This window comes from Triticum urartu, unplaced genomic scaffold, assembly GCF_003073215.2.
Source record: "Triticum urartu cultivar G1812 unplaced genomic scaffold, Tu2.1 TuUngrouped_contig_9131, whole genome shotgun sequence".
Classification (NCBI taxonomy): domain Eukaryota; kingdom Viridiplantae; phylum Streptophyta; class Magnoliopsida; order Poales; family Poaceae; genus Triticum; species Triticum urartu.
This window is the reverse complement of record NW_024120147.1, coordinates 1-11463: the sequence shown is the minus strand read 5'-3', so window position 1 is coordinate 11463 and position 11463 is coordinate 1. Positions and strand designations below refer to the sequence as shown.

The window sequence follows — 11463 nt, the reverse complement described above, 5'->3', positions numbered from 1 at the left end:
CTGAACCGGGACTAATGGGCTGAGCCGGCCTGGACCATAGCCCTGTTTTCTACTAGTGTAGGTATCAATAGTCATGATTTGGTTTTGTATTTATGTTCTATTTATACTAGATGAATACCCGTGTGTTGCCACGTGCAAAATATGATTGAAAAGAAAAAAGATTACTCGGCGGAGTGACTTGACGAGTGCTTCTTATGGACTACATCCCCAACAATCTATTAATGTTATTCTTCTATTTGTGTCACCTACCATTTTATTTAACGGAACAAACTCTCTAATTTATTCAAACTGAAAAATAAAACCTATAATTAAATGGTATTTCATTTCACAATGGATGCACACACCAGTTCAAATCTCCTGCCGCAAATCTTGTCTTCATACCTCTCATCTCCGACAGTCACTCGATTCTCCACAATCATCACTTCCTAGATATTCCCATCCTATCACCCCGCTTGTCTTCTCTGGGTTCACTTTGTTTGATTCGCTTCTCAAACTTTAATAATTTCTTGGCGACGTGGATGTTGCTTGACAACGATTAGCAACACCTATATAATGAAAATATACAGTACATGAGGTGAGGGTTACCTGACAATGACACGATACATTGGCACAACACTGACATTTGGCGATGATGAGCGGCAACACCACCCCCTACGCACGTCCTTTCAAATATGCCATTTCTGTCGGTTGCTTTCTCATTCTGCTCTAGATCTATAGATTCTACAGATGATTTGTATGGGTATATCTACAGATGATTTGTATGGATATATCTACAGATGATTTGTATGGATATAACTGCAGTATGTATGATGGTCAGTACACTCCACGGTCAGGGATATCGACGACAGTTGTATGATGATCAGTACACTCCAGGGTCAGGGATATCGAGGACAGTGTCTGGAACTGGTGGGTGCCTGATGCGGTGACCTACATCACCTACATTGCTGGGCTCTGCCGGTCTGGAACCATTGAGGACGCATTCTGGCAGCTGGAGATCATGGTCGCCAAGGGGCTACAGCTGACCGTGGTTGGCCCCAACATACTGCTGGACTATGCCGCTAAGGATCTAGATACGTCTCCGAAAAAAAAAGGATCTAGATACGTGGGTGGCCAAGGAGGTGCTGGAGCGGTGCGAAGAGCAGGGCTTCGAGGTTACGTTGTGACCTACTAGACTGTGACACGCGCTTTGCCGCATCGTTCTTTAGTCGTGAGTTAAGTCTCGCCTATTTATTTTCTACGTAGTTTTATTACAGTCTACTCACCTTTTGTCCATAATTGTTAGTTAATTATCTTACATAGTATTGTTGATCATAGGTTAAATTGTTAGTTCAGTGGGTGATTCGTGCATGTTACCACCGAATGGAATGCGTCGATCAATCAAGTTGGATGAGTTATCTGTCATCGGCCTCTTGCATGCATTATAAAACACAGAGCCATCAAGGTATCTATTCAAATACTTCTTCTGTTCCATAATATAGTGCATATAGATTATTATATTAAAGTCAAAATTTGCAAACTTTGACCAAATTTATAGAGAAAACTATTTATATCTGCAATTCTAAATATCTAAATATGAAAATACTTCTTATAATGAATCTAATGATATATGCTTGGTATTGTAGATGTAAATGTTTTTCTCAAAAAACTTGGTCAAAGTTCGTGTGGTTTGACTTTTAAAAAATGCACTACATTATGAAATTGTGAGTTTCAATTCGGCTCTAGGGAGCATTTGGTCATGTTTAGAGCATCTTTAGCCACGTGCCTCTAATTCGACCCCTCAAACACACACCGACGCACTCTGTCAGTGATCGGGTCCGTTTTGAGCCCCTATTTGTTCATCCGTGCAGACATAATTCTCATTTTCTTCCTCATATGTCCCATCACTTGCACGTGATTAGTGGAGATGAAGAGAGAGAAAGAAAAGAATAAAGAAAGAAATAAAAATGTAGTCTGGGGCGGGGCCGCGTCCTACGTGACGAATTGACCGGGCGCGTCTGGGCGTGTCCACGAGCCCTCATATCCTCCCCATATTTGAGATGGATATGAGGGTTCATGGACAGCCTGGACATATAGAGAAGATATAAGGGGTCTGGTTGAGTAACTTTTTTTTCCTTTTCTTTCTTGTCTGGTCACTGACTGGGCGCGTCCGCCGGCATATGAGAGATGGTTTGAGACGTCCGGCTGTGGATGCTCTTACTGATTATTTTTTGTAAAATACCAAAAATAATAAAAAGTCAAACATGCACATTAAAAGTCAGGCATATGATGTTGTGGGTAGCTACCTGGAAAATGAGAATCACAATGATGTTCTTATATACTGCATTTGTTTCTTTTTACTCCCCGTATTAGATTTCTCTGAAGCCAAACTTTGTAAAGTTTAATCAAGTTATATTTAAAAAAAATGCGTGATAGATCTGATATTTATTTTGTATTGTGCATGCTAATATTTTTCTGGAAACTTGGTCTAATTTACACTGAGTTTGACTCAAGACAATGTATATACGAAGGAAAAAGATATAGAAGTATAATATACATATACTTTGCAGTTGAGAGATACAATAACACATACTAATACACATACACACTTAAGCAATGGACACACATTGACAAATGGGCCAACAACGCTCCCCTCAGCCCCGAGACACTAGAGGCAAGGATTTCAAGGGAGCTTAGTAACTAGGTAGACAACACGGTCATGGACCATTTATCCAACAAGATGATGTGGCTGAGTGTCATCAGGATGTTCACGAATCTGCTCAAGAAGACCATAACAGCCAACGTGCAGACATACAATATTCTGATCTCATCCCTGTGCCGAGCCGGCAACTTCTAGCTTGCCAAGTTCGCATTCAGCTATAACAGGTTTGTGGCGTAGACTGACCTGTAACATTCTGATCCACAAGTTCTACGACGCGGGAAAGGAGGGCGAGCTCGGGTTCTTGTTCTCCAAGGCCGACGCGGGGAAGATTGCCCCACACGAATCACATATAAGACACAAGTCGATTGCCTCTTTGTGAACCCTAGCTCCTCCCCTAGCTCGTCCTAGCTCTCCCTCTCTCTCTCACTCTCTCTGGCACGAACCAAGAAGGAAGGAGGAAGAAGATGGAACAGTGGACACAGGAGGTTTTTCGACGCACGAACGCCCGCCGCACCGATGGCATTTTCACTCCTCAAGCACGAACTTGAGCACCACAACTGTTACAAGGGTCACCGCACGGCTTTATAGCCCCGAGCCGGCACCCTGGGCACGTACTCACGCCTCCACTCGCTCCGATCGTGCCTACATTCTGCACGCTCTGGTCGCGCCCGCAACTCTCTCGGACACGCGCGACTCGCAGTGAGCACCAACAGAACGAGCCCGATCGGGCCGTGCAGCTCGCCAACAACTTGCACCTATACACACGCATACGGTGTACTCATGCATGGACATGCCCGTGCACCACACGCACACTTGCCACGAACCCGACGCGCCTACACACACGCACACAACATGTCCTGGCCGCCGCCGCGGCTTATTTGGCCAACACTCACCCCCTTAAGCCATGGCCTAGAAGAGTCCATCGTTCTCGACGTTGGCATCAGCGAGGAGGGTTTGCTCCATCGCCTGCGCCTTCCACAGCTTGGGGCACTCGCGCTTGAAGTGGCCGCGTTGGCTGCAGCTGTAATACTGTCCGGGCCGCTTGCCTCCGCCACCCGGCGCCGTGCTGCCCGCGCCATCATCGTCATGATCGATGAAGCCGCCTCCGCCATGCTGACGTCGCCGTGCCGCCCACTGTGCCGCGGTGATCATGAGCTGCTCACTTGCTCGCTCCCCGCCGGCCTGCGCGTCGCCGCGTCCTCTCCTCAAATGCTTTCGGACGCACGAGGGCCTCCTCAAAGGGCGTCTCCTCGACATCACAAAACTTCTCGATGCCGACCACCGCAGCGTACAGCCGGTCCGGCACGGTGTCGATCTTGACCATCGTCGCGTCGTTGAGTGTTTCACCAAGTCCGGCGTACCTGGCCGCCATGCTACTGACCTTCCTGGCGTACACATCCAGGTCGTCGGCATCGTCCATGCACAGGCGGTCGAAATCCCCCCGCAAAGTCGCGAGCCGCGCCGCCCGCACCCGATCAGTGCCGACAAAGCGCATCTTGAGAGAGTCCTATACCTCATTCGTGGTGGGCTTCGTCGATACCTGCAGCAGGATCTCCTCCAACAGTGCGCTGAGGAGCATCACCCGCGCCGTCTTGCTCCTGCTGGCGTCGATCGCTGTGCCCTCCTCCGGAGCTACCACCCCCCACAGCCCCTGGACATCAAGGATGGCCTCCACCTTGATCGCCCAGGAGATGTAGTTCGTCGTGGTCAGCGGCGGGACCGGCAGAGAGAACATGCCACCGCCACCACCGTGCGGTACGAGGGCCATGGCCGCCGGCGATCACTCCCGAACCGAAGCTCTGATGCCAATTGGTGGTACCCTAGCTCCTCCCCTAGCTCGTCCTAGCTCTCCCTCTCTCTTGCTGTCACTCTCTCTGGCACGAACCAAGAAGGAAGAAGGACGAAGAAGATGGAACAGTGGACACGAGAGGTTTTCCGACGCATGAAGGCCCGCCGCACCAACGGCCTTTTCACTCCTCAAGCATGAACTCGGGCACCACATCTGTTACAATGGTCACCACACGGCTTTATAGCCCCGAGACGGCGCCCTGGGCATGTACCCACGCCTCCACTCGCCCTGATCGTGCCCACACTCCGAACGCTCTGGCCACGCCCGCAACGCGCTCGGACATGCCCGACTCGCGGTGAGCACCAATAGAACGAGCCCGATGGGGCCGTGCAGCTTGCCAACAACCTACACCTACACACACACGCACGGTGTACTCATGCACGGACACGCCTGTGCACCACACGCATGCACACGTACACTTCCCACGAACCCGACGCGTCCGACACGACCCGTTCGTGCCCACACACACGCACACAACATGTCCTGGCCGCCGCCGCGGTTTATTTGGCCAACACTTTGGGTCTGGGAGGAGACCCGAGGTTGCCAATCTGGTAAGGCACATCGGCGATGGATACCCTGCGGAGCCCGTAGTGCATCTGGTTGGTTAGGAGTGGAAACGTTCGAGAGGCTTTGAGCCTGTTTGATGACATGCTAGCGAAAGAAGTCTCTTTAGATGCTAGGGTTTTCGCCACTTTACATGGCAGTGGCCTTAATTTTGAACTTGTAGTGCTGTATTAATAGGAGACAGACATGAAAACTAAAACACCTTTTTGGTCTTCTTTATTGTTATGCAATCCCGGGTTCATGGGCCCAACAATGTGGGACTAAACCCAACAACCGATGTGGGACTAAACCCAGCATGATATAACCTGTCACACAAAAATCCGTTATGTTCCAACTTATAAAAGGATTTGCTTCATGATGAGGGGTTCTCAAGAAGCAATGATCTTAGTAAATCTCTTGTTTTGTTAGGCGTGCATGTTGTTCGTGTAGCAAGATACTCTTCACAACAGATTATTTCTATGTAGTTAGTTGCTTACGAGGTGATGCCAAAGGAGAGCATTTTCTGCAGAGCAACTGAGTTTTGTTCATTATGTTTTGGAAGCATTTATGAGTTGTTATCCTGACATTCAAGCGGCTGATGCTTCAGTAAATTGCTTGGTGATTCCAGATTCAATTGTTGTCCTCACACCTTTGAGAAACCTTGTATGTAATGATGCACCATGGATGGACACTGATGCCACTTCAAAGCATTTTGTGCATCATAGTATCTGTAAGAGTGAATTCTGGTTTTTACCCTCTATTTTGATTTTTGACACTAATTACCCTATTTAGCAGGATTTCATCCATTTTACCCTATTTAGCAAAAGTTTTGCCACAATTTACCCATTTTAAAATTTTGCGAGCATTCTGATGAGCAGGTCCCAATTGTTAGGTCCACCTAGCATGCCCCATCAACAGTGTTTGCCTACCTATTTTTCTCCATGTTGAACCAGTCCTCGCAGCTTCGCTCGACTGGGCTGGCCTGATATGATCGCCAGAGCAGGTCGCTCGCGTCCAACGCACAAGGCGTAAGTTGAGCCGCACCACTCTGGCCTCCAATATTCATAGCACACATTGTTCGCCTTCCTTTGAATCACACACATGCTGCAAACAAAGAAAAAAAAGGATTTCAACAATATTCAAAATGGTGAAAAAACTTTAAATCAATGTACGTGAGTTATAGATGGGTGATATGTATACACGTGATCTTCTAATAAGCATTTTAATTCTGTCTGAATCAAACGCCTCACCGGCCAATGCATGAGTCAGGAAAACTTCATAATACACATATGATGGAGATGGTCAAAATCATGTGGAATGAGGTACGACGTGAGGGCTTGCTTGTTCACCAACCTCGCTGATTTGTTGGACGAGCGCCCCCATAGATCTGCAACCGAGCACAACCTGATGGGGGCATGTACATGGATGCGCCCACGCCGACGTCGGCGAGCTTGATGGAGCCGGATTACATGGGGTCATTTCTTGCCTTGATGTCGCCCCAGACGTCGGCAAGATTGACGGAGCCGGATTCCACGGGGTCATTTCTTGTCTTGATGTCACGAACATATATAACGCCGCTCGAGGAGGTATGAAATCACGCCGCTGCCGTTGCCTGACAATCCCTAACCATAAGTTCGAGCGAGCCTGACGGGTACGTGTGGGCAGAAGCCTGGACGGGCGATGCAATCTATTAGGCGTGAGTAAGGAGCGTGGTCGACTCAGGCATTATGCGTTGGACGAGACGCAAGTGACCTCCATCGGGCCGGTCCGGTCGGGAGAAGCCGTGAGGACTGGTTCACGATAGAGAAAAATAAGCAGGAAAAAACCATCGATGTGGCATGCCAGCTAGACTTCACAATTGGGACCTGTCTGCCAGAACACTCATGAAATTTTAAACAGGGTAAATCGTGGCAGAACTTTTGTTAAATGGGGTAAAATGGATGAAATTTCGCTAAATGGGGTAAGTAGTGTCAAAATGTCAAAATAGGAGGTAAAAACCGGAATTCACTCTATCTGTAATGATCCGCCCAATAGACTAGGGGCCCGGTCTCTTTTCCCCTACATGTGTTGAGGAGTGAACCAGGCTATCTCAGATGGATGACAAGGGTGTTTGATTCTGTCTCAGCTACATCATGCATGTATATTGACTGAAAATAATGATTTCCTCAGAACATAAGTAGATCCATGATAAGATTTGAACACTGAAAATGATGATTTCCTGAGAATATATGCAGCAAAATGCACAGGGCTGGCCCATAGCTTGGGCAAAAGGGGCGACCGCCCTAGGCCCCAAGAGGAGAGTGTCCAATCTACAAATTATACTACCGAACACTATACATTATACATTATAGATATGAATGTTTATTAAATGCTGAAAATAAAGACTTGATTTGCAGGAGCGTAAGTTCGCACCACATACTAATACATTATATCACGCTGAAGCAAACCAAATCGACTAGCGAAGTTGAGTTCAAATACACTATCTTTCTTCTAGATGGATGTCTTATTATCATAATGAAAATTATGTCAACTAGATTTCAGTGTTTAAACCAATGCACAAGTTTTAATTTGAGAAACAGGTAGGACATCTCATTTGCACCAAATGAAATTAAGTCCATATGGATGAGCATGTCAGATAATCGAATCATACACAAAACTACAATCAACAACATTTTTGGTTCTCTGATGATTCTATTACTAAACCCAACTCGCGAGTCACATTTTCTATGCCCTAGAAGTTTCTATGAATATAGCCGGCTAATATACACTAGAAACCACTATTAATTTTTTTGTTATTGTATATGATTTTGAAATCTCTACCATTATATTTAATAATATTAAAAGATATATAAACACATTCATAAATATAGAAACATATGTGTATACACCATATAGTTTATGCAATATTAGAAAATAAATTGGAAATATTTTTAACAATAAAAAATTGGTACAACATCAAATTTAAATTTTGCAGAATCAAAAGTTTCAATGATATTCATTACAATTTTATAACAATGAATAACATTAATATTATTTGGAAACACTGTTATCTTACTAAGTAATTGAAAATTTATATTAATTACAATTGTATATAATACAATTATTAATTTAATGTAAGCATAGAACTTTAGTATAAAATAGTTGTTTTACATCGCCCTGCCAAAGCCGATCCCTCCCTACTGGCCGCCGTCGTTGCTGGAGTTGGAGTTCGTGATCATGGTACAGGGTATGTCGGGATCGCGGGATACGGGGTCTGCACACGCACGGGCCATAGGGGCGGGCAGTGTGAGTTGCAGTACTGCACCTGCACCTACTTGCTCGCGCCAATGAGCAAGGCACCGACGAGCGCGGCAAGCCAGAGCAAAGCTGAAGCGCCCATCGGGCCGAGAACAGAGGCGACGAGAACAGGGCGAGATGCGAGCGAGAGAGAGGCGAGCAGTGGTCGGTGGCTCGAGGGGAAAAGGTAAGCTGCAGCCTGCAGCAGGACAATAGGTAATGATCGAGTGCGCAATGGGAGGAGATCGCGACTGTGCTTTTGTGCCTTGCATCTTACTTGGCAGCGTGTTCGACTGAGAAATATAAATGAAAAAAGAACATGTTTACCAGCCTGCTAAAGCACACCCGTAAGAATCTCCCCAAAATCATATGAATACCCGGTAAAACCATTTTAGTGGGGAGTTTTTTACGTGACGTTTTTATAAGTGCCACACGTACGGCACAAAGCAAAATCTTGTCCTAACATTTTTTACAATTAAAGTTGTCGTCCGAAAAGAAAAAAACTATTAAAACTTGCCATCCAACAAGAAAGTTGCTATGCTTGACAACTAAAGTTGACATCCTTATCTTACTATACTTGTAATAAAACTCGTTCGGAGTTGTCATGTGTTCGTGTCACGCATGTGGCACTTATCAGGGTCTTGTTTTTGTTAACACAGTACAGATGCAGACACTCATACATACACACATATGTGTATCCCTATGACGCATACATACACACCGTATCCCTATGAGCATCTTCGAAAGAATAAGCCGGCACGCTCCACTGAACGGACATCACCGAAAAGACTAAAATAAATCTAGAAAAATATAAGCATCAGTACCAACTATAGATCTTGAACCTGGTTTGCCGGTTCAATCACAAAAAACCTAATTAGGGCATCTCCAACGCCGACCCAGACGTGTTTTGCCATCCAACATGGGGCTGTATCGGTCCAAAGAGCGATCTTGACAAACGTTTTCCTGCAAAATGGAAGCAAAGTTGGGAGTTGGGAGGGGGCCTTTGCGGGAGTCCAGACAGTAGCCAAGTAGGACTCCGACGCCCCGACCCACAAAAATCCCCCCTCCTGGTCTCACTTTCATCCATTTCGTCTCTTCTCCCCCTTGCTTTGCATCTGCAACCTCCTACTCCGCTGCCGCCGCTGTACCACCCCGGTTGTCGCACAGGCATTACCGGACTTTCGCAACCAGCACTGACGCGCCCACTTGCCTTTTATGACGACGCCTTCCACACAGGACCCGGTCAAAACTAGGTACACTCTGCCCCCTGTCGTTGACATCCATGGCGGACACCACGGCGACCAGGTGTTCGGTCAAAAGCCATTGACCTTATATTTTACCGCCAGGTCACTTTTTTAGAGTCCGAAGGATGGCTGGGTACTCGACCATGCGGGATGACTTGTTGTGCGGTGCGTGGTTGGCCGTATCCGCGGATTTCGTAAGCAGGAGCATAAGGGGGAGCTTCTGACAGAGCGTGGATTATTTGTTTCACGCGCGAAAGCACATTACGCCCTATGACATACACATCATCCATGATCGCAATGTGAAGTCGTTATCCTATCAATGGTACTGCCATTTAGACACCCGTCGCCATGTTTTATCACGTGGTTGGTATGCTGGAGGCAAGGTGGCCATTGCGTGCGGTAGTGGAGGAGATCGTAAGTTTTCCTTCTTTTTGTTCAACTTGTTGATTAGATCATTCATTCACTCAATGTTGCTCCATACATTCTGTAGCCTGTACGTGCTGCCGTGATGTATCACATGATAGATGGATGACCATTTAAGCACACACACTGTTGGATGAAGCTCAAGGGACAATATGTGTGGGACGACATAATTGTTGTACTATACTTATTTGCATGCTATGTATGGATGATTTGTATTATTTTTTATCCGAACTTGAGTAAATTGCAAGAAACTACCACATTGAAGGCTAGATTAGCAAAAAACCACTACTATACATATTTTTGATAGAAATCATCATGTCTAGCATAATCTTTTTGCAAATATCACTGATCAGCACATTAGGGAAGTTTGGGAACATTTATGATAGGTAGGCCTCACTCGTTAGTAACCGACTTGGCAAAAAGCCACATAGGCGTGCTCTCCTCTCTCTTGAGCATTATGTCGAACAAGTTGTGTGCACACGCCTCGGCGTTCCTCCGGTGCCACCTCATCTCTGTCGCAATTGTCATGGACGGCGGCGGGAGGTAAAACACGTTCGCGACGTTCCAGCTGCTGTCCCTAACATTGCGCCTCTCCTCCTCGTCATGCAGCACTACTTTCCGAAGCGCACCCCATCAGCCGCCACCGCCATCGCATCCACCACATTCTACACCACTAGTCGCCATTGCTAGTACCCACTGCCTCTCACGCCCGCTCTCTCGGCGGAGGTGGTCCTGGCCTACCCATCGCCGGAGTCCTGGGTGTGGACGCAGATCGACGCGGAGACCTGCTGCGACGCGGACGCCGAGTCCTAGGTCCTCCATAAGCCCATCCCTCACCGCGCCAATCTTGGCACGGAATGTGGTGGCATCCTAGCTGGGCGAGCTCATACTCCTCTGATTGCTTGTATCTGCGTTGGTAATTCCCTGAAGAGGGGATGATGCAGCACAGTAATAACCCACAAATATAGAGGGTCACAACAGTTTTTGAGGATAGAGTATTCAACCCAAATTTATAGATTCAACACAAGGGGAGCCAAAGTATATTTGTAAGCATTAGCAGTTGAATTGTCAATTCAACCACACCTAGAGATTAAATATCTGCAGCAAAGTGATTAGTAGAACAGTAGTATGATAGTTTGATAGTGATAGCCACCGCCGTCCATGATCTTGACATCCACGCCCGCGTTCCCATCAAGCTCGACCAATCCACCTCCTCGTACTACGCATGGAAGACCTACTTCAACCTCGGCTTTCGCGATTACCACCTCCTCGAGCACGTCGACGAGACCGTGGATGGCGACCTCATGGCGGATGATCCGGACTGGGCGCCCATTGAGGCCTCCCTCATCCGGTGGTTCTACCTCACCGTCTCCCCGGACATGTTCCAGACGGTCGTCTCGGAGGATAACGACGTGTGTGCCGTGTGGACCAAGATCAAGAACCTCTTCACAGACAATAAGCTTCAACGTCTTGTGTTTTTGCAGCAGGAA

At 46.9% G+C, this 11463-nt stretch overlaps 1 pseudogene; it reads left to right on the top strand.

Moving 5' to 3' along the window:
• Positions 1-751: 751 nt before the first annotated feature.
• LOC125532124 lies at positions 752-11440 on the top strand (annotated as a pseudogene).
• Positions 11441-11463: the final 23 nt, after the last annotated feature.